At 45.7% G+C, this 24089-nt stretch overlaps 39 non-coding genes across 39 annotated transcripts; all 39 read right to left on the bottom strand.

Annotated features, from left to right (window-relative positions):
- Nucleotides 1–30: 30 nt before the first annotated feature.
- Nucleotides 31–102, bottom strand: TRNAG-UCC (transfer RNA arginine (anticodon UCG)). The gene has a single exon. It is a non-coding gene; the product is annotated as a tRNA-Gly (tRNA).
- A 363-nt stretch (nucleotides 103–465) lies between these two features.
- TRNAG-UCC (transfer RNA glycine (anticodon UCC)) lies at nucleotides 466–537 on the bottom strand. Its single transcript has one exon. It is a non-coding gene; the product is annotated as a tRNA-Gly (tRNA).
- Nucleotides 538–899: 362 nt separating this feature from the next.
- TRNAG-UCC (transfer RNA glycine (anticodon UCC)) lies at nucleotides 900–971 on the bottom strand. Its single transcript has one exon. It is a non-coding gene; the product is annotated as a tRNA-Gly (tRNA).
- Nucleotides 972–1116: 145 nt separating this feature from the next.
- TRNAG-UCC (transfer RNA glycine (anticodon UCC)) lies at nucleotides 1117–1188 on the bottom strand. The gene has a single exon. It is a non-coding gene; the product is annotated as a tRNA-Gly (tRNA).
- Nucleotides 1189–1983: 795 nt separating this feature from the next.
- On the bottom strand, nucleotides 1984–2055 carry TRNAG-UCC (transfer RNA glycine (anticodon UCC)). The gene has a single exon. It is a non-coding gene; the product is annotated as a tRNA-Gly (tRNA).
- Nucleotides 2056–2418: 363 nt separating this feature from the next.
- Nucleotides 2419–2490, bottom strand: TRNAG-UCC (transfer RNA glycine (anticodon UCC)). Its single transcript has one exon. It is a non-coding gene; the product is annotated as a tRNA-Gly (tRNA).
- Nucleotides 2491–2852: 362 nt separating this feature from the next.
- On the bottom strand, nucleotides 2853–2924 carry TRNAG-UCC (transfer RNA glycine (anticodon UCC)). The gene has a single exon. It is a non-coding gene; the product is annotated as a tRNA-Gly (tRNA).
- Nucleotides 2925–3067: 143 nt separating this feature from the next.
- On the bottom strand, nucleotides 3068–3139 carry TRNAG-UCC (transfer RNA glycine (anticodon UCC)). Its single transcript has one exon. It is a non-coding gene; the product is annotated as a tRNA-Gly (tRNA).
- A 146-nt stretch (nucleotides 3140–3285) lies between these two features.
- On the bottom strand, nucleotides 3286–3357 carry TRNAR-UCU (transfer RNA arginine (anticodon UCU)). Its single transcript has one exon. It is a non-coding gene; the product is annotated as a tRNA-Arg (tRNA).
- Nucleotides 3358–3501: 144 nt separating this feature from the next.
- Nucleotides 3502–3573, bottom strand: TRNAG-UCC (transfer RNA glycine (anticodon UCC)). Its single transcript has one exon. It is a non-coding gene; the product is annotated as a tRNA-Gly (tRNA).
- Nucleotides 3574–3934: 361 nt separating this feature from the next.
- On the bottom strand, nucleotides 3935–4006 carry TRNAG-UCC (transfer RNA glycine (anticodon UCC)). Its single transcript has one exon. It is a non-coding gene; the product is annotated as a tRNA-Gly (tRNA).
- A 579-nt stretch (nucleotides 4007–4585) lies between these two features.
- Nucleotides 4586–4657, bottom strand: TRNAG-UCC (transfer RNA glycine (anticodon UCC)). The gene has a single exon. It is a non-coding gene; the product is annotated as a tRNA-Gly (tRNA).
- Nucleotides 4658–5020: 363 nt separating this feature from the next.
- Nucleotides 5021–5092, bottom strand: TRNAG-UCC (transfer RNA glycine (anticodon UCC)). Its single transcript has one exon. It is a non-coding gene; the product is annotated as a tRNA-Gly (tRNA).
- Nucleotides 5093–5237: 145 nt separating this feature from the next.
- On the bottom strand, nucleotides 5238–5309 carry TRNAG-UCC (transfer RNA glycine (anticodon UCC)). The gene has a single exon. It is a non-coding gene; the product is annotated as a tRNA-Gly (tRNA).
- A 146-nt stretch (nucleotides 5310–5455) lies between these two features.
- On the bottom strand, nucleotides 5456–5527 carry TRNAG-UCC (transfer RNA glycine (anticodon UCC)). The gene has a single exon. It is a non-coding gene; the product is annotated as a tRNA-Gly (tRNA).
- A 145-nt stretch (nucleotides 5528–5672) lies between these two features.
- Nucleotides 5673–5744, bottom strand: TRNAA-UGC (transfer RNA alanine (anticodon UGC)). Its single transcript has one exon. It is a non-coding gene; the product is annotated as a tRNA-Ala (tRNA).
- A 362-nt stretch (nucleotides 5745–6106) lies between these two features.
- On the bottom strand, nucleotides 6107–6178 carry TRNAG-UCC (transfer RNA glycine (anticodon UCC)). The gene has a single exon. It is a non-coding gene; the product is annotated as a tRNA-Gly (tRNA).
- Nucleotides 6179–7678: 1500 nt separating this feature from the next.
- TRNAG-UCC (transfer RNA glycine (anticodon UCC)) lies at nucleotides 7679–7750 on the bottom strand. Its single transcript has one exon. It is a non-coding gene; the product is annotated as a tRNA-Gly (tRNA).
- Nucleotides 7751–9046: 1296 nt separating this feature from the next.
- Nucleotides 9047–9118, bottom strand: TRNAG-UCC (transfer RNA glycine (anticodon UCC)). Its single transcript has one exon. It is a non-coding gene; the product is annotated as a tRNA-Gly (tRNA).
- A 362-nt stretch (nucleotides 9119–9480) lies between these two features.
- On the bottom strand, nucleotides 9481–9552 carry TRNAG-UCC (transfer RNA glycine (anticodon UCC)). The gene has a single exon. It is a non-coding gene; the product is annotated as a tRNA-Gly (tRNA).
- A 143-nt stretch (nucleotides 9553–9695) lies between these two features.
- TRNAG-UCC (transfer RNA glycine (anticodon UCC)) lies at nucleotides 9696–9767 on the bottom strand. Its single transcript has one exon. It is a non-coding gene; the product is annotated as a tRNA-Gly (tRNA).
- A 578-nt stretch (nucleotides 9768–10345) lies between these two features.
- Nucleotides 10346–10417, bottom strand: TRNAG-UCC (transfer RNA glycine (anticodon UCC)). The gene has a single exon. It is a non-coding gene; the product is annotated as a tRNA-Gly (tRNA).
- Nucleotides 10418–10563: 146 nt separating this feature from the next.
- On the bottom strand, nucleotides 10564–10635 carry TRNAG-UCC (transfer RNA glycine (anticodon UCC)). The gene has a single exon. It is a non-coding gene; the product is annotated as a tRNA-Gly (tRNA).
- Nucleotides 10636–11496: 861 nt separating this feature from the next.
- Nucleotides 11497–11568, bottom strand: TRNAG-UCC (transfer RNA glycine (anticodon UCC)). The gene has a single exon. It is a non-coding gene; the product is annotated as a tRNA-Gly (tRNA).
- A 1080-nt stretch (nucleotides 11569–12648) lies between these two features.
- TRNAG-UCC (transfer RNA glycine (anticodon UCC)) lies at nucleotides 12649–12720 on the bottom strand. The gene has a single exon. It is a non-coding gene; the product is annotated as a tRNA-Gly (tRNA).
- Nucleotides 12721–13082: 362 nt separating this feature from the next.
- On the bottom strand, nucleotides 13083–13154 carry TRNAG-UCC (transfer RNA glycine (anticodon UCC)). The gene has a single exon. It is a non-coding gene; the product is annotated as a tRNA-Gly (tRNA).
- Nucleotides 13155–13516: 362 nt separating this feature from the next.
- Nucleotides 13517–13588, bottom strand: TRNAG-UCC (transfer RNA glycine (anticodon UCC)). The gene has a single exon. It is a non-coding gene; the product is annotated as a tRNA-Gly (tRNA).
- A 145-nt stretch (nucleotides 13589–13733) lies between these two features.
- Nucleotides 13734–13805, bottom strand: TRNAG-UCC (transfer RNA glycine (anticodon UCC)). Its single transcript has one exon. It is a non-coding gene; the product is annotated as a tRNA-Gly (tRNA).
- A 146-nt stretch (nucleotides 13806–13951) lies between these two features.
- Nucleotides 13952–14023, bottom strand: TRNAG-UCC (transfer RNA glycine (anticodon UCC)). Its single transcript has one exon. It is a non-coding gene; the product is annotated as a tRNA-Gly (tRNA).
- Nucleotides 14024–14884: 861 nt separating this feature from the next.
- On the bottom strand, nucleotides 14885–14956 carry TRNAG-UCC (transfer RNA glycine (anticodon UCC)). Its single transcript has one exon. It is a non-coding gene; the product is annotated as a tRNA-Gly (tRNA).
- A 146-nt stretch (nucleotides 14957–15102) lies between these two features.
- Nucleotides 15103–15174, bottom strand: TRNAG-UCC (transfer RNA glycine (anticodon UCC)). Its single transcript has one exon. It is a non-coding gene; the product is annotated as a tRNA-Gly (tRNA).
- A 581-nt stretch (nucleotides 15175–15755) lies between these two features.
- TRNAG-UCC (transfer RNA glycine (anticodon UCC)) lies at nucleotides 15756–15827 on the bottom strand. Its single transcript has one exon. It is a non-coding gene; the product is annotated as a tRNA-Gly (tRNA).
- Nucleotides 15828–19047: 3220 nt separating this feature from the next.
- On the bottom strand, nucleotides 19048–19119 carry TRNAG-UCC (transfer RNA glycine (anticodon UCC)). Its single transcript has one exon. It is a non-coding gene; the product is annotated as a tRNA-Gly (tRNA).
- Nucleotides 19120–19698: 579 nt separating this feature from the next.
- On the bottom strand, nucleotides 19699–19770 carry TRNAG-UCC (transfer RNA glycine (anticodon UCC)). The gene has a single exon. It is a non-coding gene; the product is annotated as a tRNA-Gly (tRNA).
- Nucleotides 19771–20132: 362 nt separating this feature from the next.
- On the bottom strand, nucleotides 20133–20204 carry TRNAG-UCC (transfer RNA glycine (anticodon UCC)). Its single transcript has one exon. It is a non-coding gene; the product is annotated as a tRNA-Gly (tRNA).
- A 579-nt stretch (nucleotides 20205–20783) lies between these two features.
- Nucleotides 20784–20855, bottom strand: TRNAG-UCC (transfer RNA glycine (anticodon UCC)). The gene has a single exon. It is a non-coding gene; the product is annotated as a tRNA-Gly (tRNA).
- A 145-nt stretch (nucleotides 20856–21000) lies between these two features.
- TRNAG-UCC (transfer RNA glycine (anticodon UCC)) lies at nucleotides 21001–21072 on the bottom strand. The gene has a single exon. It is a non-coding gene; the product is annotated as a tRNA-Gly (tRNA).
- A 1444-nt stretch (nucleotides 21073–22516) lies between these two features.
- Nucleotides 22517–22588, bottom strand: TRNAG-UCC (transfer RNA glycine (anticodon UCC)). The gene has a single exon. It is a non-coding gene; the product is annotated as a tRNA-Gly (tRNA).
- Nucleotides 22589–22733: 145 nt separating this feature from the next.
- On the bottom strand, nucleotides 22734–22805 carry TRNAG-UCC (transfer RNA glycine (anticodon UCC)). The gene has a single exon. It is a non-coding gene; the product is annotated as a tRNA-Gly (tRNA).
- Between the last annotated feature and the right edge of the window lie 1284 nt (nucleotides 22806–24089).

The raw sequence follows: 24089 nt of genomic DNA, 5'->3' as shown, positions 1-24089 counted from the left end.
TGTAACATGGTATCAAGTATCTTAAAAGTGTGCGATGGCCGGGAATCGAACCCGGACGAACTGCTTGGAAGGCAACTATGCTCACCATCACACCACCATCGCACGTTGGCTTCGAAGCGGACTCCATTAATACACAAATTCTTCTTTAGTGACGTCACAAGAAAGCTAGAGTTATGTATAACAAATTTACGTGTTCAGCTTCGAAGGTACTCTCGATGAGTGTAACGGAAACGAAGATCTTAAGAGTGTGGGATGGCCGGGAATCGAACCCGGATCAAACGCTTGGAAGGCAACTATGGTCACCATTACAAAATCTGCGCAACTTGGCATGCGAGCATTCTGCCTTAAAACACACCTTTTTTTTAGTGACGTCACCAGAAAGCCACAGGTACGTATCATAAATTCACGTATTCAGTTTCTAAGATAGTCCCGCCGATTGTAATGGAACCGAAGATCCTAAAAGTGTGCGATGGCCGGGAATCGAACCCGGATCAACTGCTTGGAAGGCACCTATGCTCACCATTACACCACCATCGCACATGGGCACGTAAGCGAAATAGTTTAGTACACAAGTTCTTCCTTAGTAACGTTTACGAAAGCTGCAGGTATGTATCATAAATGCACGTGTTCAGGTTACAAATTACTTATGGAGAGTGTCATGGTATCGAATATGTCAATGGTGCGCGATGGCCTGGAATAGAACCCACATCCACTGCTTGGAAGGCAACTATGCTAACCATTGCACAATCAGGGTAACATGGCATGCAATCGAACTGCTTTAAAAAACGCCCTCTTTTTAGTGACGTCATTAGAAGGCCACAGGTATGTATCATAAATTCGCGTGTTCAGTTTGCATGATAGTCCCGCCGAGTGTAAATGTATCGAAGATCTTAATATCGTGCGATGGCCAGGAATCGAACCCGGATCAATTGCCTGGAAGGCAACTATGCTCACCATTACACCACCATCGCACATTGGCATGTGAGCGAACTGCTTTAGTACACATGTTCTTCTTTAGTGATGTCACCCGAAAGCTGCAGGTTTTATCATCAATTCACGTGAACAGCTTCGAAGGTACTCTCGGAGAGTAACATGGTATCAAGTATCTTAAAAGCGTGCGATGGCCGGGAATCGAACCCGGATCAACTGCTTGGAAGGCAACTATGCTCACCATCACACCACCATCGCACGTTGGCGTCGGAGCGGACTCCATTAATACACAAATTCTTCTTTAGTGACGTCACAAGAAAGCTAGAGTTATGTATAACAAATTTACGTGTTCAGCTTCGAAGGTACTCTCGATGAGTGTAACGGAACAGAAGATCTTGAGAGTGTGGGATGGCCGGGAATCGAACCTGGATCAAACGCTTTGAAGGCGACTATGGTCACCATTACAAAATCTGCGCAACTTGGCATGCGAGCATTCTGCTTTAAAACACACCTTTTTTGTGACGTCACCAGAAAGCCACAGGTATGTATCATAAATTCACGTATTCAGTTTCTAAGATAGTCCGGCCGATTGTGATGGAACCGAAGATCCTAAAAGTGTGCGATGGCCGGGAATCGAACCCGGATCAACTGCTTGGAAGGCAAGTATGCTCACCATTATAAGACCATCGCACATGGGCATGTAAGCGAAATAGTTTAGTACACAAGTTCTTCTTTAGTAACGTTTACGAAAGCTGTAGGTATGTATCATAAATGCACGTGTTCAGGTTACAAATTACTTATGGAGAGTGTCATGGTATCGAATATGTCAATGGTGTGCAATGGCCTGGAATAGAACCCACATCCACTGCTTGGAAGGCAACTATGCTAACCATTGCACAATCAGGGTAACATGGCATGCAAGCGAACTGCTTTAAAAAAACACCCTCTTTTTAGTGACGTCATTAGAAAGCCACAGGTATGGATCATAAATTCACGTGTTCAGTTTGGATGTTAGTCCCGCAGAGTGTAAATGTACCGAAGATATTAAAATCGTGCGATGGCCGGGAATCGAACCCGGATCAACTGCTTGGAAGGCAACTATGCTCACCATTACACCACCATCGCACACAGGCAAGTGAGCGAACTGCTTTAGTACACAAGTTCTTCTTTAGTGACGTCACCCGAAAGCTGCAGGTTTTATCATAAATTCACGTGAACAGCTTCGCAGGTACTCTCGGAGAGTAACATGGTATCAAGTATCTTAAAAGTGTGCGATGGCCGGGAATGGAACCAGGATCAACTGCTTTTAAGGCAACTATGCTCACCATTACACCACCAACGCACGTAGGCGTCAGAGCGGACTTCATTAACACACAAATTCTTCTTTAGTGACGTCACAAGAAAGCTAGAGTTATGTGTCATAAATTTACGTGTTCAGTTTCTAAGATAGTCCCGCCGATTGTAATGGAACCGAAGATCCTAAAAGTGTGCGATGGCCGGGAATCGAACCCGGATCAAGTGCTTGGAAGGCAACTATATTCACCATTACACCACCATCGCACATAGGCTCGTAAGCGAAATAGTTTAGTACACAAGTTCTTCTTTAGTAACGTTTACGAAAGCTGAAGGTATGTATCATAAATTCACGTGTTAAGGTTACAAATTACTTATGGAGAGTGTCATGGTATCGAATATGTCAATGGTGTGCGATGGCCTGGAATCGAACCCACATCCACTGCTTGGAAGGCAACTATGCTAACCATTGCACAATCAGGGTAACATAGCATGCAAGCGAACTGCTTTAAAGAACACCCTCTTTTTAGTGACGTCATAAGAAAGCCACAGGTATGTATCATAAATTCGCGTGTTCAGTTTGGATGTTAGTCCCGCCGAGTGTAAATGTACCTAAGATCTTAAAATCGTGCGATGGCCGGGAATCGAACCCGGATCAACTGCTTGGAAGGCAACTATGCTCACCATTACACCACCATCGCACACAGGCAAGTCGGCGAACTGCTTTAGTACACATGTTCTTCTTTATTGACGTCACCCGAAAGCTGCAGGTTTTGTCATAAATTCACGTGAACAGCTTCGAAGGTACTCTCGTAGAGTAACATGGTATCAAATATCTTAAATGAACGATGGCCGGGAATCGAACCCGGATCAACTGCTTGGAAGGCAACTATGCTCACCATCACACCACCATCGCACGTTGGCGTCGGAGCGGACTCCATTAACACACAAATTCTTCTTTATTGACGTCACAGGAAAGCTAGAGTTATGTGTCATAAATTTACGTGTTCAGTTTCTAAGATAGTCCCGCCGATTGTAATGGAACCGAAGATCCTAAAAGTGTGCGATGGCCGGAAATCGAACCCGGATCAACTGCTTAGAAGGCAACTATGCTCACCATTACACCACCATCGCACACAGGCAAGTGAGCGAACTGCTTTAGTACACACGTTCTTCTTTAGTGACGTCACCCGAAAGCTGCAGGTTTTATCATTAATTCTCGTGGACAGCTTCGAAGGTACTCTCGGAGTGTAACATGGTATCAAGTATCTTAAAGTGTGCGATGGCCGGGAATCGAACCCGGATGAACTGCTTGGAAGGCAACTATGCTCACCATTACACCACCATCGCACATGGGCACGTAAGCGAAATAGTTTAGTGCAAAAGTTCTTCTTTAGTAACGTTTACGAAAGCTGCAGGTATGTATCATAAATGCACGTGTTCAGGTTACAAATTACTTATGGAGAGTGTCATGGTATCGAATATGGCAATGGTGTGCGATGGCCTGGAATAGAACCCACATCCACTGCTTGGAAGGCAACTATGCTAACAATGCACAATCAGGGTAACATGGCATGCAATCGAACTGCTTTAAAAAACACCCTCTTTTTAGTGACGTCATTAGAAGGCCACAGGTATGTATCATAAATTCGCGTGTTCAGTTTGCATGTTAGTCCCGCCAAGTGTAAATGTACCGATGATCTTAAAATCGTGCGATGGCCGGGAATCGAACCCGGAATAACTGCTTGGAAGGCAACTATGCTCACCATTACACCACCATCGCACACAGGCAAGTGAGCGAACTGCTTTAGTACACACGTTCTTCTTTAGTGACGTCACCCGAAAGCTGCAGGTTTTATCATAAATTCACGTGAACAGCTTCGAAGGTACTCTCGGAGTGTAACATGGTATCAAGTATCTTAAAAGTGTGCGATGGACGGGAATCGAACGCGGATGAACTGCTTGGAAGGCAACTATGCTCACCATCACACCACCATCGCACGTTGGCTTCGGAGCGGACTCCATTAATACACAAATTCTTCTTTAGTGACGTCACAAGAAAGCTAGAGTTATGTATAACAAATTTACGTGTTCAGCTTCGAAGATACTCTCGATGAGTGTAACGGAACCGAAGATCTTAAGAGTGTGGGATGGCCGGGAATCGAACCTGGATCAAACGCTTGGAAGGCGACTATGGTCACCATTACAAAATCTACCCAACGTGGCATGCGAGCATTCTGCTTTAAAACACACCTTTTTTTTGTGACGTCACCAGAAAGCCACAGGTATGTATCATAAATTCACGTATTCAGTTTCTAAGATAGTCCGGCCGATTGTGATGGAACCGAAGATCCTAAAAGTGTGCGATGGCCGGGAATCGAACCCGGATCAACTGCTTGGAAGGCAAGTATGCTCACCATTACACCACCATCGCACATGGGCACGTAAGCGAAATAGTTTAGTACACAAGATCTTCTTTAGTAACGTTTACGAAAGCTGCAGGTATGTATTATAAAAGCACGTGTTCAGGTTACAAATTACTTATGGAGAGTGTCATGGTATCGAATATGTCAATGGTGTGCAATGGCCTGGAATAGAACCCACATCCACTGCTTGGAAGGCAACTATGCTAACCATTGCACAATCAGGGTAACATGGCATGCAAGCGAACTGCTTTAAAAAAACACCCTCTTTTTAGTGATGTCGTTAGAAAGCCACAAGTATGGATCATGAATTCACGTGTTCAGTCTGGATGTTAGTCCCGCCGAGTGTAAATGCACCGAAGATCTTAAAAACGTGCGATGGCCGGGAATCGAACCCGGATTTACTGCTTGGAAGGCAACTATGCTCACCATTATACCACCATCGCACACAGGCAAGTGAGCGTACTGCATTAGTACACAAGTTCTTCTTTAGTGACGTCACCCGAAAGCTGCAGGTTTTATCATAAATTCACGTGAACAGCTTCGCAGGTACTCTCGGAGAGTAACATGGTATCAAGTATCTTAAAAGTGTGCGATGGCCGGGAATCGAACCCGGATCAACTGCTTGGAAGGCAACTATGCTCACCATTACACCACCATCGCACGTTGGCGTCAGAGCGGACTTCATTAATACACAAATTCTTCTTTAGTGACGTCACAAGAAAGCTAGAGTTATGTGTCATATATTAACGTGTTCAGTTTCTAAGATAGCCCCGCCGATTGTAATGGAACCGAAGATCCTAAAAGTGTGCGATGGCCGGGAATCGAACCCGGATCAACTGCTTGGAAGGCAACTATGCTCACCATTACACCACCATCGCACACAGGCAAGTGAGCGTACTGCATTAGTACACAAGTTCTTCTTTAGTGACGTCACCCGAAAGCTGCAGGTTTTATCATAAATTCACGTGGACAGCTTCGAAGGTACTCTCGGAGTGTAACATGGTATCAAGTATATTAAACGTGTGCGATGGCCGGGAATCGAACCCGGATGAACTGCTTGCAAGGCAACTATGCTCACCATTACACCACCATCGCACATGGGCACGTAAGCGAAATAGTTTAGTGCACAAGTTCTTCTTTAGTAACGTTTACGAAAGCTGCAGGTATGTATCATAAATGCACGTGTTCAGGTTACAAATTACTTATGGAGAGTGTCATGGTATCGAATATGTCAATGGTGTGCGATGGCCTGGAATAGAACCCACATCCACTGCTTGGAAGGCAACTATGCTAACCATTGCACAATCAGGGTAACTTGGCATGCAAGCGAACTGCTTTAAAAAACACCCTCTTTTTAGTGACGTCATTAGAAGGCCACAGGTATGTATCATAAATTCGCGTGTTCAGTTTGGATGTTAGTCCCGCCGAGTGTAAATGTACCGAATATCTTAAAATCGTGCGATGGCCGGGAATCGAACCCGGTTCAACTGCTTGGAAGGCAACTATGCTCACCATTACACCACCATCGCACGTTGACGTCAGAGCGGACTTCATTAATACACAAATTCTTCTTTAGTGACGTCACATGAAAGCTAGAATTATGTGTCATAAATTTACGTGTTCAGTTTCTAAGATATTCCCGCCGATTGTAATGGAACCGAAAATCCTAAAAGTGTGCGATGGCCGGGAATCGAAAACGGATGAACTGCTTGGAAGGCAGCTATGCTCACCATTACACCACCATCGCACATAGGCGCGTAAGAGAAATAGTTTTTTTTTTTTTTTGCTATGGGCTTTACGTCGCACCGACACAGATAGGTCTTATGGCGACGATGGGATAGGAAAGGCCTAGGAGTTGGAAGGAAGCGGCCGTGGCCTTAATTAAGGTACAGCCCCAGCATTTGCCTGGTGTGAAAATGGGAAACCACGGAGAACCATTTTCAGGGCTGCCGATAGTGGGATTCGAACCTACTATCTCCCGGATGCAAGCTCACAGCCGCGCGCCTCTACGCGCACGGCCAGCTCGCCCGGTGAGAAATAGTTTAGTACACAAGTTCTTCTTTAGTAACGTTTACGAAAGCTGAAGGTATGTATCATAAATTCACGTGTTCAGGTTACAAATTACTTATGGAGAGTGTCATGGTATCGAATATGTCAATGGTGTGCAATGGCCTGGAATCGAACCCACATCCACTGCTTGGAAGGCAACTATGCTAACCATTGCACAATCAGGGTAACATCGCATGCAAGCGAACTGCTTTAAAAAACACCCTCTTTTTAGTGACGTCATTAGATAGCCACAGGTATGTATCATAAATTCGCGTGTTCAGTTTGGATGTTAGTTCCGCCGAGTGTAAATGTACCGAAGATCTAAATATCTTGCGATGGCTGGGAATCGAACGCGGATCGACTGCTTGGAAGGCAACTATGCTCACCATAACACCACAATCGCGCGTTGACACGCGAGCGAAGTACTTAAACACACAAATGCTTCCTTAGCGACGTCACCCGAAAGCTATAAGTTTGTATCATAAATTCAAGTGAACAGCTTCGAAGGTACTCTCGGAGAGTAACATGGTATCAAATATCTTAAAAGAACGATGGCCGGGAATCGAACCCGGATTAACTGCTTGGAAGGCAACTATGCTCACCATCACACCACCATCGCACGTTGGCGTCGGAGCGGACTCCATTAATACACAAATTCTTCTTTAGTGACGTCACAAGAAAGCTAGAGTTATGTATAACCAATTTACGTGTTCAGCTCGAAGGTACTCTCGATGAGTGTAACGGAACAGAAGATCTTAAGAGAGTGGGATGGCCGGGAATCGAACCTGGATCAAACGCTTGGAAGGCGACTATGTTCACCATTACAAAATCTGCGCAACTTGGCATGCGAGCATTCTGCTTTAAAACACACCTTTTTTCTGTGACGTCACCAGAAAGCCACAGGTATGTATCATAAATTCACGTATTCAGTTTCTAAGATAGTCCGGCCGATTGTGATGGAACCGAAGATCCTAAAAGTGTGCGATGGCCGGGAATCGAACCCGGATCAACTGCTTGGAAGGCAAGTATGCTCACCATTATACCACCATCGCACATGGGCACGTAAGCGAAATAGTTTAGTACACAAGTTCTTCTTTAGTAACGTTTACGAAAGCTGCAGGTATGTATCATAAATGCACGTGTTCAGGTTACAAATTACTTACGGAGGATGTCATGGTATCGAATATGTCAATGGTGTGCGATGGCCTGGAATAGAACCCACATCCACTCCTTGGAAGGCAACTATGCTAACAATGCAAATCAGGGTAACATGGCATGCAATCGAACTGCTTTAAAAAAACACCCTCTTTCTAGTGACGTCATTAGAAGGCCACAGGTATGTATCATAAATTCGCGTGTTCAGTTTGCACGTTAGTCCCGCCGAGTGTAAATGTACCGAAGATCTTAAAATCGTGCGATGGCCGGGAATCGATCCCGGATCAACTGCTTGGGTCCGCCTCTGTGGTGTAGTGGTTAGCGTGATTAGCTGCCACCCCCGGAGGCCCGGGTTCGATTCCCGGCTCTGCCACGAAAATTTGAAAGGTGGTATGAGGGCTGGAACGGGGTCCACTCAGCCTCGGGAGGTCAACTGAGTAGAGGTGGGTTCGATTCCCACCTCAGCCATCCTGGAAGTGGTTTTCCGTGGTTTCCCACTTCTCCTCCAGGCGAATGCCGGGATGGTACCTAACATAAGGCCACGGCCGCTTCCTTCCCTCTTCCTTGCCTATCCCTTCCAATCTTCCCATCCCTCCACAAGGCCCCTGTTCAGCATAGCAGGTGAGGCCGCCTGGGCGAGGTACTGGTCATTCTCCCCAGTTGTATCCCCGACCAAGAGTCTGAAGCTCCAGGACACTGCCCTTGAGGCGGTAGAGGTGGGATCCCTCGCTGTGTCCGAGGGAACAGCCGACCCTGGAGGGTAAACAGATGATGATGATGATGATCAACTGCTTGGAAGGCAACTATGCTCACCTTTACACCACCATCGCACCTAGGAAAGTGAGCGAACTGCTTTAGTACACATGTTCTTCTTTATTGACGTCACCCGAAAGCTGCACGTTTTATCATAAGTTCACGTGAACAGCTTCGAAGGTACTCTCGGAGTGTAACATGGTATCAAGTATCTTAAAAGTGTGCGATGGCCCGGAATCGAACCCGGATCAACTGCTTGGAAGGCAACTACGCTCACCATTACACCACCATCGCACGTTGGCGTCAGAGCGGACTTCATTATTACAAAAATTCTTCTTTAGTGACGTCACAAGAAAGCTAGAGTTATGTGTCATAAATTTACGTGTTCAGTTTCTAAGATAGTCCGGCCGATTGTAATGGAACCGAAGATTCTAAACGTGTGCGATGGCCGGGAATCGAACCCGGATGAACTGCTTGGAAGGCAAGTATGCTCACCATTGCACCACCATCGCACATGGGCACGTAAGCGAAATAGTTTAGTACACAAGTTGTTCTTTAGTAACGTTTACGAAAGCTGCAGGTATGTATCATAAACGCACGTGTTCACGTTACAAATTACTTATGGAGAGTGTCATGGTATCGAATATGTCAATGGTGTGCGATGGCCTGGAATAGAACCCACATCCACTGCTTGGAAGGCAACTATGCTAACCATTGCACAATCAGGGTAACTTGGCATGCAAGCGAACTGCTTTAAAAAACACACTCTTCTTAGTGACGTCATTAGAAAGCCACAGGTATGTATCATAAATTCGCGTGTTCAGTTTGGATGTTAGTCCCGCCGAGTGTAAATGTACCGAATATCTTAAAATCGTGCGATGGCCGGGAATCGAACCCGGTTCAACTGCTTGGAAGGCAACTATGGTCACCATTACACCACCATCGCACAGGGGCAAGTGGGCGTACTGCTTCAGTACACAAGTTCTTCTTTAGTGACGTCACCCGAAAGCTGCAGGTTTTATCATAAATTCACGTGAACAGCTTCGAAGGTACTCCCGGAGAGTAACATGGTTTCAAATATCTTAAAAGAACGATGGCCGGGAATCGAACCCGGATCAACTGCTTGGAAGGCAACTATGCTCACCATCACACCACCATCGCACGTTGGCGTCGGAGCGGACTCCATTAATACACAAATTCTTCTTTAGTGACGTCACAAGAAAGCTAGAGTTATGTATAACAAATTTACGTGTTCTGCTTCGAAGGTACTCTCGATGAGTGTAACGGAACAGAAGATCTTAAGAGAGTGGGATGGCCGGGAATCGAACCTGGATCAAACGCTTGGAAGGCGACTATGGTCACCATTACAAAATCTGCGCAACTTGGCATGCGAGCATTCTGCTTTAAAACACACCTTTTTTTGTGACGTCACCAGAAAGCCACAGGTATGTATCATAAATTCACGTATTCAGTTTCTAAGATAGTCCGGCCGATTGTGATGGAACCGAAGATCTTAAAATCGTGCGATGGACGGGAATCGAACCCGGATCAACTGCTTGGAAGGCAACTATGCTCACCATTACACCGCCATCGCACACAGGCAAGTCGGCGAACTGCTTTAGTACACAAGTTCTTCTTTAGTGACGTCACCCGAAAGCTGCAGGTTTTGTCATAAATTCACGTGAACAGCTTCGAAGGTTCTCTCGGAGAGTAACATGGTATCAAGTATCTTAAAAGTGTGCGATGGCCGGGAATCGAACCCGGATCAACTGCTTGGAAGGCAACTATGCTCACCACTACACCACCATCGCACGTTGGCGTCAGAGCGGACTTCATTAATACACAAATTCTTCTTTAGTGACGTCACAAGAAAGCTAGAGTTATGTGTCATAAATTTACGTGTTCATTTTCTAAGATAGTCCCGCCGATTGTAATGGAACCGAAGATCCTAAAATTGTGCGATGGCCGGGAATCGAACCCGGATCAACTGCTTGGAAGGCAACTATGCTCACCATTCCACCACCATCGCACATAGGCACGTAAGCGAAATAGTTTAGTACACAAGTTCTTCTTTAGTAACGTTTACGAAAGCTGAAGGTATGTATCATAAATTCACGAGTTCAGGTTACAAATTACTTATGGAGAGTGTCATGGTATCGAATATGTCAATGGTGTGCGGTGGCCTGGAATCGAACCCACATCCACTGCTTTGAAGGCAACTATGCTAACCATTGCACAATCAGGGTAACATGGCATGCAAGCGAACTGCTTTTAAAAAACACCCTCTTTTTAGTGACGTCTCCCGAAAGCCACAGGTCATCATCATCATCTGTTTACCCTCCAGGTTCGGTTTTTCCCTCGGACTCAGCGAGGGATCCCACCTCTACCGCCTCAAGGGCAGTGTTCTGGAGCTTCAGACTCTTCGTCGTGGGATAGAACTGGGGAGTATGACCAGTACCTCGCCCAGGCGCCCTCACCAGCTATGGTGAACAGGGGCCTTGTAGGGGGATGGGAAGATTGGAAGGGATAGGCAAGGATGAGGGAAGGAAGCGGCCGTGGCCTTAAGTTAGGGACCATCCCGGCATTCGCCTGGAGGTGAAGTGGGAAACCACGGAAAACCACTTCGCGGATGGCTGAGGTGGGAATCGAACCCACCTCTACTCAGTTGACCTCCCGAGGCCGAGTGGACCCCGTTCCACCCCTCGGACCACTTTTTTAATTTCGTGGGAGAGCCGGGAATCGAACCCGGACCTCCGGGGATGGCAGCTAATCACGCTAACCACTACACCACAGAGGCGGCCCGAATGCCACAGGTATGTATCATAAATTGGCGTGTTCAGTTTGGATGTTAGTCCCGCCGAGTGTAAATGTACCGAAGATCTTAAAATCGTGCGATGGCCGGGAATCGAACCCGGATCAACTGCTTGGAAGGCAACTATGCTCACCATTACACCACCATCGCACACAGGCAAGTGAGCGAACTGCTTTAGTACACACGTTCTTCTTTAGTGACGTCACCCGAAAGCTGCAGGTTTTATCATAAATTCACGTGAACAGCTTCGAAGGTACTCTCGGAGTGTAACATGGTATCATCATCATCATCATCATCTGTTTACCCTCCAGGTTCGGCTTTTCCCTTGGACTCAGCGAGGGATCTTATCTCTACCGCCTCAAAGGCAGTGTCCTAGAGCTTCAGACTCTTGGTCGGGGGATACAACTGGGGAGAATGACCAGTACCCCGCCCAGGCGGCCTCACCTGCTAGGCTGAACAGGGGCCTTGTGGAGGGATGGGAAGATTGGAAGGGATAGGCAAGGAGGAGGGAAGGAAGCGGCCGTGGCCTTAAGTTAGGTACCATCCCGGCATTCGCCTGGAGGAGAAGTGGGAAACCACGGAAAACCACTTCCAGGATGGCTGAGGTGTGAATCGAACCCACCTCTACTCAGTTGACCTCACGAGGCTGAGTGGACCCCGTTCCAGCCCTCGTACCACTTTTCAAATTTCGTGGCAGAGCCGGGAATCGAACCCGGACCTCCGGGGGTGGCAGCTAATCACGCTAACCACTACACCACAGAGGCGGGTAACATGGTATCAAGTATCTTAAAAGTGTGCGATGGACGGGAATCGAACGCGGATGAACTGCTTGGAAGGCAACTATGCTCACCATCACACCACCATCGCACGTTGGCTTCGGAGCGGACTCCATTAATACACAAATTCTTCTTTAGTGACGTCACAAGAAAGCTAGAGTTATGTATAACAAATTTACGTGTTCAGCTTCGAAGGTACTCTCGATGAGTGTAACGGAACCGAAGATCTTAAGAGTGTGGGATGGCCGGGAATCGAACCCGGATCAAACGCTTGGAAGGCAACTATGGTCACCATTACAAAATCTGCGCAACTTGGCATGCGAGCATTCTGCCTTAAAACACACCTTTTTTTTAGTGACGTCACCAGAAAGCCACAGGTACGTATCATAAATTCACGTATTCAGTTTCTAAGATAGTCCCGCCGATTGTAATGGAACCGAAGATCCTAAAAGTGTGCGATGGCCGGGAATCGAACCCGGATCAACTGCTTGGAAGGCAACTATGCTCACCATCACACCACCATCGCACGTTGGCGTCGGAGCGGACTCCATTAATACACAAATTCTTCTTTAGTGACGTCACAAGAAAGCTAGAGTTATGTGTCATAAATTTACAGGTTCAGCTTCGATGGTACTCTCGATGAGTGTAACGGAACAGAAGATCTTAAGAGTGTGGGATGGCCGGGAATCGAACCTGGATCAAACGCTTGGAAGGCGACTATGGTCACTATTACAAAATCTGCGCAACTTGGCATGCGAGCATTCTGCTTTAAAACACACCTTTTTTTTGTGACGTCACCAGAAAGCCACAGGTATGTATCATAAATTCACGTATTCAGTTTCTAAGATAGTCCGGCCGATTGTAATGGAACCGAAGATCCTAAAAGTGTGCGATGGCCGGGAATCGAACCCGGATCAACTGCTTGGAAGGCAAGTATGCTCACCATTACACCACCATCGCACATGGGCACGTAAGCGAAATAGTTTAGTACACAAGTTCTTCTTTAGTAACGTTTACGAAAGCTGCTGGTATGTATCATAAATGCAAGTGTTCAGGTTACAAATTACTTATGGAGAGTGTCATGGTATCGAATATGTCAATGGTGTGCAATGGCCTGGAATAGAACCCACATCCTCTGCTTGGAAGGCAACTATGCTAACCATTGCACCATCAGGGTAACATGGCATGCAAGCGAACTGCTTTAAAAAACACCCTCTTTTTAGTGACGTCATTAGAAAGCCACAGGTATGTATCTTAAATTGGCGTGTTCAGTTTGGATGTTAGTCCCGCCGAGTGTAAATGTACCTAAGATCTTAAAATCGTGCGATGGCCGGGAATCGAACCCGGATCAACTGCTCGGAAGGCAACTATGCTCACCATTACACCACCATCGCACACAGGCAAGTCGGCGAACTGCTTTAGTACACAAGTTCTTCTTTAGTGACGTCACCCGAAAGCTGCAGGTTTTGTCATAAATTCACGTGAACAGCTTCGAATTTACTCTCGGAGAGTAACATGGTATCAAGTATCTCAAAAGTGTGCGATGGCCGGGAATCGAACCCGGATCAACTGCTTGGAAGGCAACTATGCTCACCACTACACCACCATCGCACGTTGGCGTCAGAGCGGACTTCATTAATACACAAATTCTTCTTTAGTGACGTCACAAGAAAGCTAGAGTTATGTGTCATAAATTTGCGTGTTCAGTTTCTAAGATAGTATCGCCGATTGTAATGGAACCGAAGATCCTAAAAGTGTGTGATGGCCGGGAATCGAACCCGGATCAACTGCTTGGAAGGCAACTATGCTCACCATTCCACCACCATCGCACATAGGCACGTAAGCGAAATAGTTTAGTACACAAGTTCTTCTTTAGTAACGTTTACGAAAGCTGAAGGTATGTATCATAAATTCACGAGTTCAGGTTACAAATTACTTATGGAGAGTGTCATGGTATCGAATATGTCAATGGTGTGCGGTGGCCTGGAATCGAACCCACATCCACTGCTTTGAAGGCAACTATGCTAACCATTGCACAATCAGGGTAACATGGCATGCAAGCGAACTGCTTTTAAAAAACACCTTCTTTTTAGTGACGTCTACCGAAAGCCACAGGTCATCATCATCATCTGTTTACCCTCCAGGTTCGGTTTTTCCCTCGGACTCAGCGAGGGATCCCACCTCTACCGCCTCAAGGGCAGTGTACTGGAGCTTCAGACTCTTGGTCGTGGGATAGAACTGGGGAGTATGACCAGTACCTCGCCCAGGCGGCCTCACCTGCTATGGTGATCAGGGGCCTTGTAGGGGGATGGGAAGATTGGAAGGGATAGGCAAGGATGAGGGAAGGAAGCGGCCGTGGTCTTAAGTTAAGGACCATCCCGGCATTCGCCTGGAGGTGAAGTGGGAAACCACGGAAAACCACTTCGAGGATGGCTGAGGTGGGAATCGAACCCACCTCTACTCAGTTGACCTCCCGAGGCCGAGTGGACCCCGTTCCAGCCCTCGGATCACTTTTCAAATTTCGTGGCAGAGCCGGGGATCGAACCCGGACCTCCGGGGGTGGCAGCTAATAACGCTAACCACTACACCACAGAGGCGGCCCGAAAGCCACAGGTATGTATCATAAATTGGCGTGTTCAATTTGGATGTTAGTCCCGCCGAGTGTAAATGTACCGAAGGTCTTAAAATCTTGCGATGGCCGGGAATCGAACCCGGATCAACTGCTTGGAAGGCAACTATGCTCACCATCACACCACCATCGCACGTTGGCGTCGGAGCGGACTCCATTAATACACAAATTCTTCTTTAGTGACGTCACAAGAAAGCTAGAGTTATGTGTCATAAATTTACGTGTTCAGTTTCTAAGATAGTCCCGCCGATTGTAATGAAACCGAAGATCCTAAAAGTGTGCGATGGCCGGGAATCGAACCCGGATCAACTGCTTGGAAGGCAACTATGCTCACCATTACACCACCATCGCACACAGGCAAGTGAGCGAACTGCTTTAGTACACACGTTCTTCTTTAGTGACGTCACCCGAAAGCTGCATGTTTTATCATAAATTCACGTGGACAGCTTCGAAAGTACTCTCGGCGTGTAACATGGTATCAAGTATCTCAAAAACGTGTGCGATGGCCGGGAATCGAACTTGGATGAACTGCTTGCAAGGCAACTATGCTCACCATTACACCACCATCGCACATGGGCACGTAAGCGAAATAGTTTAGTACACAAGTTCTTCTTTAGTAACGTTTACGAAAGCTGCAGGTATGTATCATAAATGCACGTGTTCAGGTTACAAATTACTTACGGGGAGTGTCATGGTATCGAATATGTCAATGGTGTGCGATGGCCTGGAATAGAACCCACATCCACTGCTTGGAAGGCAACTATGCTAACAATGCACAATCAGGGTAACATGGCATGCAATCGAACTGCTTTAAAAAAACACCCTCTTTCTAGTGACGTCATTAGAAGGCCACAGGTATGTATCATAAATTCGCGTGTTCAGTTTGCACGTTAGTCCCGCCGAGTGTAAATGTACCGAACATCTTAAAATCGTGCGATGGCCGGGAATCGAACCCGGATCAACTGCTTGGAAGGCAACTATGCTCACCTTTACACCACCATCGCACATAGGAAAGTGAGCGAACTGCTTTAGTACACATGTTCTTCTTTATTGACGTCACCCGAAAGCTGCACGTTTTATCATAAGTAGGGCCCGGATTTATATGCACTAAAAAACCTGAAAATATGCATGCAAATATGCACTAAAAAGTTACAATATATGCACGGAAAATAAGGAAATATGCTCTTAAAAACATGCAATTTTATTCACTTACCTATTTACAGGTATCATTTATTGCAAAAAGAAGCATCACAATAGGTAACTAGTAGTCTTTCAATGTTTTCTGGAGACAAACTATGTCTGTTGTCCGTCAAAATGAGTTTATAGGCTGAAAATGATCGTTCTACATCAACTGACGTAATTGGACAGTACTTATACATGGGCACCAACGTTTCGGAGCATACATCTGGCAAGGATACCCTAGTTCCACTCAAGTATTGACTAATTAACTTAATCTTCTTCAGTCCTGGGTTCGAATTCAACACCTTTTCTAACTTGCATTTAATCTTCTCTCCAATTTCGCCTGGAGCGTAATTCAACGAAGATGCAGCTTTTTCAACGAGATCAAGTGATTCATGGAGGGGAGTACCAAAAGATTCCAAGCTCTCAATGGCTTTTGGAAGTTCAGAAAAATGTGCATGAATGAAATTCACATCTTGGTAAACAGTAGCGGTTTCAAACACACCTTTTGCATCACGGACACACGCAATATGTTCATCTTCAAGTTTTGTAACCACTTCTTTCACTTCATTAAAATGTTCCTGATAAAATGATACTGCAGATAACCATGTCCCCCACCTAGTCAGGACAGGTTCAGGTGGCAAAGGAACTTCAGGTAGACAATCTTTGTAGAGCTGGACACGAGCTGGTGTTTTCAGAAACAGTTTCTTCCCACATCCAATTAAATTGTTAACAGCTGGAAACTGTGCGCGTATTTCTTCTGCAATGCGGTGTAATCCGTGCGCTAAACAGGTTACGTGTATGAGTTTTGGATAAAATACTTGGAGGGCCTTTGCTGCTTTCAACATATACGAAGCTGCATCTGTGAGTAGTACAAGCACTTTACAACAATTAGTCTCAATTTCAGATGGCCACAATAGTCGCAGAGAATCATTTACAAATCTTGCTATTGTGCTATGGTTGGTTTTCTCTAGTACTTTACAAGCAAGAAGATGTGGCTTACCGGGTTCGTCTGGATGTAATTTACCAACCACGAAATTTGCTATGTAACGGCCACACGAATCCGTTGTCTCATCCACCGATATCCAGACACAGTTCCTTCCGATATCAGAACGAATCAATTACAGGGTAGATTCATATAGCGGAGGTAGGTAATTTTTCCTAAGAGTTGATTCATCTGGTATTTTTTGATTTACGCAATATTTCTCGAGAAATGATCGCAGAACTGGATTGTTTAATTTATTCCATGGAATGTTGCTGCATACGAAAGCCCGACAAAGATCATTTGAAAATGTATTAAGACTACAGGACTTGGGCTTTACCTGTGTAAAAAGTAGTTGTTGTGGTGTGCTGCTCTTCCCCTCCTTTGCTTTAATATGTGCAGTTGTTTTTGAATGCTGTTCAAGCTGAAATTTCTTTTCACATTTCACTTCCTTTGAGCAAACTTGACAGTACACGATGACACCATCTGTTGAATAGTCCCTATTACCCGACACCCACTGATTTAGTAAATCTCTTCTGCTGCTCTTTTCCTTAGGCATTTTTTAAAAACTAACACTTTTAGAAATGAGATGCAGGGCACTAAAATGGAACGTAACTAGTGAACTGAAGATACTTCTCTCCTGACCAAGTGCCCAGCCCCCTGAGATTATTATCTGCTGTGGTAGAGAAAGGAATTCAGGGAAGTCCAGCCTGCCTACCCACACCTAAGATATCTGTGGCCATTTTCAGTTGTGAAAGTAAAATGCCGTTACACAGACAGTCCAAAATACCAACTAGCCAGGGATGCACATAAAATAGGCAACTAGCTAGGGATGTACAAAACAGATTTATTTAGTAGTTCTTGTAATTATCCTTAAATTCAGACATTATATACCGGAATATGCTGTTACGTCTAGAATATGCACTAACCCTCAAAATATGTCAAAATATGCAATTGCATATGCGCATATGCATTTTTTAAAAATCCGGGCCCTAATCATAAGTTCACGTGAACAGCTTCGAAGGTACTCTCGGAGAGTAACATGGTATCAAGTATCTTAAAAGTGTGCGATGGCCCGGAATCGAACCCGGATCAACTGCTTGGAAGGCAACTACGCTCACCATTACACCACCATCGCACGTTGGCGTCAGAGCGGACTTCATTATTACACAAATTCTTCTTTAGTGACGTCACAAGAAAGCTAGAGTTATGTGTCATAAATTTACGTGTTCAGTTTCTAAGATAGTCCGGCCGATTGTAATGGAACCGAAGATTCTAAAAGTGTGCGATGGCCGGGAATCGTACCCGGATCAACTGCTTGGAAGGCAACTATGCTCACCATTCCACCACCATCGCACATAGGCACGTAAGCGAAATACTATAGTACACAAGTTCTTCTTTAGTGACGTCACCCGAAAGCTGCAGGTTTTGTCATAAATTCACGTGAACAGCTTCGAAGGTACTCTCGGAGTGTAACATGGTATCATCATCATCATCATCATCTGTTTACCCTCCAGGATCGGCTTTTCCCTTGGACTCAGCGAGGGATCTTACCTCTACCGCCTCAAAGGCAGTGTCCTAGAGCTTCAGACTCTTGGTCGGGGGATACAACTGGGGAGAATGACCAGTACCTCGCCCAGGCGGCCTCACCTGCTAGGCTGAACAGGGGCCTTGTGGAGGGATGGGAAGATTGGAAGGGATAGGCAAGGAGGAGGGAAGGTAGCGGCCGTGGCCTTAAGTTAGGTACCATCCCGGCATTCGCCTGGAGGAGAAGTGGGAAACCACGGAAAACCACTTCCAGGATGGCTGAGGTGTGAATCGAACCCACCTCTACTCAGTTGACCTCACGAGGCTGAGTGGACCCCGTTCCAGCCCTCGTACCACTTTTCAAATTTCGTGGCAGAGCCGGGAATCGAACCCGGACCTCCAGGGGTGGCAGCTAATAACGCTAACCACTACACCAAAGAGGCGGCCCGAAAGCCACAGGTATGTATCATAAATTGGCGTGTTCACTTTGGATGTTAGTCCCGCCGAGTGTAAATGTACCGAAGGTCTTAAAATCTTGCGATGGCCGGGAATCGAACCCGGATCAACTGCTTGGAAAGCAACTATGCTCACCATTACACCACCATCGCACACAGGCAAGTGAGCGAACTGCTTTAGTACACACGTTCTTCTTTAGTGACGTCACCCGAATGCTGCAGGTTTTATCATAAATTCACGTGAACAGCTTCGAAGGTACTCTCGGAGTGTAACATGGTATCAAGTATCTTAAAAGTGTGCGATGGCCGGGAATCGAACCCGGATCAACTGCTTGGAAGGCAACTATGCTCACCATCTCACCACCATCGCACGTTTGCTCGGAGCGGACTCCATTAATACACAAATTCTTCTTTAGTGACGTCACAAGAAAGCTAGAGTTATGTATAACGAATTTACGTGTTCAGCTTGGAAGGTACTCTCGATGAGTGTAACGGAACCGAAGATCTTAAGAGTGTGGGATGGCCGGGAATCGAACCCGGATCAAACGCTTGGAAGGCAACTATGGTCACCATTACAAAATCTGCGCAACTTGGCATGCGAGCATTCTGCCTTAAAACACACCTTTTTTTTAGTGACGTCACCAGAAAGCCACAGGTACGTATCATAAATTCACGTATTCAGTTTCTAAGATAGTCCCGCCGATTGTAATGGAACCGAAGATCCTAAAAGTGTGCGATGGCCGGGAATCGAACCCGGATCAACTGCTTGGAAGGCAACTATGCTCACCATTACACCTCCATCGCACATAGGCACGTAAGCGAAATAGTTTAGTACACAAGTTCTTCTTTAGTAACGTTTACGAAAGCTGCAGGTATGTATCATAAATGCAAGTGTTCAGGTTACAAATTACTTATGGAGAGTGTCATGGTATCGAATATGTCAATGGTGCGCGATGGCCTGGAATAGAACCCACATGCACTGCTTGGAAGGCAACTATGCTAACCATTGCACAATCAGGGTAACATGGCATGCAATCGAACTGCTTTAAAAAACACCCTCTTTTTAGTGACGTCATTAGAAGGCCACAGGTATGTATCATAAATTCGCGTGTTCAGTTTGCATGATAGTCCCGGCGAGTGTAAATGTACCGAAGATCTTAAAATCGTGCGATGGCCGGGAATCGAACCCGGATCAACTGCTTGGAAGGCAACTATGCTCACCATTACACCACCATCGCACATTGGCATGTGAGCGAACTGCTTTAGTACACATGTTCTTCTTTAGTGACGTCACCCGAAAGCTGCAGGTTTTATCATAAATTCACGTGAACAGCTTCGAAGGTACTCTCGGAGAGTAACATGGTATCAAGTATCTTAAAAGTGTGCGATGGCCGGGAAAAGAACCCGGATCAACTGCTTGGAAGGCAACTATACTCACCATTACACCACCATCGCACATAGGCACGTAAGCGAAATAGTTTAGTACACAAGTTCTTCTTTAGTAACGTTTACGAAAGCTGAAGGTATGTATCATAAATTCACGAGTTCAGGTTACAAATTACTTATGGAGAGTGTCATGGTATCGAATATGTCAATGGTGTGCGGTGGCCTGGATTCGAACCCACATCCACTGCTTTGAAGGCAACTATGCTAACCATTGCACAATCAGGGTAACATGGCATGCAAGCGAACTGCTTTAAAAAACACCCTCTTTTTAGTGACGTCATTAGAAAGCCACAGGTATGTATCATAAATTGGCGTGTTCAGTTTGGATGTTAGTCCCGCCGAGTGTAAATGTACCGAAGATCTTAAAATCGTGCGATGGCCGGGAATCGAACCCGGATCAACTGCTTGGAAGGCAACTATGCTCACCATTACACCACCATCGCACACAGGCAAGTGGGCGTACTGCTTCAGTACACAAGTTCTTCTTTAGTGACGTCACCCGAAAGCTGCAGGTTTTATCATAAATTCACGTGAACAGCTTCGAAGGTACTCTCGGAGAGTAACATCGTATCAAGTATCTTAAAAGTGTGCGATGGCCGGGAATCGAACCCGGATCAACTGCTTGGAAGGCAACTATGCTCACCATTACACCACCATCGCACGTTGGCGTCAGAGCGGACTTCATTAATACACAAATTCTTCTTTAGTGACGTCACATGAAAGCTAGAATTAAGTGTCATAAATTTACGTGTTCAGTTTCTAAGATAGTCCCGCCGATTGTAATGGAACCGAAGATCCTAAAAGTGTGCGATGGCCGGGAATCGAACCCGATGAACTGCTTGGAAGGCAACTATGCTCACCATTACAGCACCATCGCACATAGTCGCGTAAGCGAAATAGTTTAGTACACAAGTTCTTCTTTAGTAACGTTTACGAAAGCTGACGGTATGTATCATAAATTCACGTGTTCAGGTTACAAATTACTTATGAAGAGTGTCATGGTATCGAATATGTCAATGGTGTGCGATGGCCTGGAATCGAACCCACATCCACTGCTTGGAAGGCAACTATGCTCACCATTACACCACCATCGTGCGTTGACACGCGAGCGAAGTACTTAAACACACAAATGCTTCCTTAGCGACGTCACCCGAAAGCTATAATTTTGTATCATAAATTCAAGTGAACAGCTTCGAAGGTACTCTCGGAGAGTAACATGGTATCAAATATCTTAAAAGAACGACGGCCGGGAATCGAACCCGGATCAACTGCTTGGAAGGCAACTATGCTCACCATCACACCACCATCGCACGTTGGCGTCGGAGCGGACTCCATTAATACACAAATTCTTCTTTAGTGACGTCACAAGAAAGCTAGAGTTATGTATAACAAATTTACGTGTTCAGCTTGGAAGGTACTCTCGATGACTGTAACGGAACCGAAGATCTTAAGAGTGTGGGATGGCCGGGAATCGAACCTGGATCAAACGCTTGGAAGGCGACTATGGTCACCATTACAAAATCTGCGCAACTTGGCATGCGAGCATTCTGCTTTAAAACACACCTTTTTTTGTGACGTCACCAGAAATCCACAGGTATGTATCATAAATTCACGTATTCAGTTTCTAAGATTGTCCCGCCGATTGTAATGGAACCGAAGATCCTAAAAGTGTGCGATGGCCGGGAATCGAACACGGATCAACTGCTTGGAAGGTAAGTATGCTCACCATTACACCACCAACGCACATGGGCACGTAAGCGACATAGTTTAGTACACAAGTTCTTCTTTAGTAACGTTTACGAAAGCTGCAGGTATGTATCATAAATGCACGTGTTCAGGTTACAAATTACTTATGGAGAGTGTCATGTTCGAATATGTCAATGGTGTGCAATGGCCTGGAATAGAACCCACATCCACTGCTTGGAAGGCAACTATGCTAACCATTGCACAATCAGGGTAACATGGCATGCAAGCGAACTGCTTTAAAAAAACACCCTCTTTTTAGTGACGTCATGAGAAAGCCACAGGTATGGATCATAAATTCACGTGTTGAGTTTGGTTGTTAGTCCCGCCGAGTGTAAATGTACCGAAGATCTTAAAATCGTGCGATGGCCGGGAATCGAACCCGGATCAACTGCTTGGAAGGCAACTATGCTCACCATTACACCACCATCGCACACAGGCAAGTGAGCGAACTGCTTTAGTACACACGTTCTTCTTTAGTGACGTCACCCGAAAGCTGCAGGTTTTATCATAAATTCACGTGAACAGCTTCGAAGGTACTCTCGGAGAGTAACATGGTATCAAGTATCTTAAAAGTGTGCGATGGCCGGGAATCGAGCCCGGATCAACTGCTTGGAAGGCAACTATGCTCACCATTACACCACCATCGCACACAGGCACGTGAGCGAACTGCTTTAGTACACATGTTCTTCTTTAGTGACGTCACCCGAAAGCTGCAGGTTTTATCATAAATTCACGTGAACAGCTTCGATGGTACTCTCGGAGAATAACATTTCACTGGCGTAGCGAAGGGGGGGGGGCAGTGGGGCTGGGCCCCCCCAAAATATATTTTCTGAAACTAGAGCGATGATCACCCGTTGTTTTATGTACGGTATGAACAACTTAAAATCGTACGCCGAAATGTTCAGTTAACGTAGCGACAAGAATCTACTAGCAGGGCTCAATAGGGCCATACATATGTCTCCATATTTGTACTGCTTGAATGAAAGGAAGACACTTAGGATTGTGATGCGCGGGGATATTTACCTGTAGAGGCCCCAGTATTGAGAATGTAACCGTGTGCTGACAAATGTCATGACATGGAGAAAGGGGCAATTAGGAAGGGATTACTCAGTAGGGGGCCGGAACGTGACCACCGAGATAAGAACATCGTGTCAGATTTTGCATATCGGTTCCGGGAAACAACAATGTCCTAGGGATCCTCGGGTTGTACCGTGGTTGAGAGATGTGCTGTGTTTAAGTTGCAGCGCTGGGAAGACTGTGACAGGATTGCGAGCTGCACGTTAGTTCCTCATTTTGTGCCATATAAGTAACTTTTTTTGAAGAGGGGCGGTTCTGTCACTGAGAATCCAACACCATGTGCATCCTCGGTAAGTTATGAATTATTTCTTTTTTACTTTTAAAATAGCAAGGCAATCGCGGAGTCGTGCCTAAGTTCGATAGGTAGGCCTTATATTTGATCAAATGCCCGGGGACTGATTAGAACCTCAAATGGCACCATCAAAAGTGCGGGTAACTATTTTGTAATTGGCGGGCGTGGTAACTCAGTTCCAATGGTTCTATCTTCTCATCAGGACGGCCCAGGCTTGAATCGCAGTCGATACATTGTGCCCTACAGGACTCTAAATTTCCGGCCAGGCGAAAGCCGGTCTCGAACCCAGAGTACAGTAGTGAAAGAACTCTCACAAACGTGAGCTGGTGCACATAGTCTTACCTGAACACATATCTTCGCTCAGCCGGATAAAAGCGCTCTTCTCAGGGATAACATGGGGATCAATGGGCAACATAAAGATAAACACTAGGATATGTGACTAATCAGGTAAGAATCAGCTAAATTAAAACAAAAATATCTAACAGAAAACATCGCTGCATTCAAAGTTTAACAAATAGGGATTTATTACATAAAATTAAATTATTTACAAATGTAAGAGCTT

This window comes from Anabrus simplex, chromosome 1, assembly GCF_040414725.1.
Source record: "Anabrus simplex isolate iqAnaSimp1 chromosome 1, ASM4041472v1, whole genome shotgun sequence".
NCBI lineage: Eukaryota > Metazoa > Arthropoda > Insecta > Orthoptera > Tettigoniidae > Anabrus > Anabrus simplex.
This window is presented reverse-complemented; position numbering and strand designations above follow the sequence as displayed.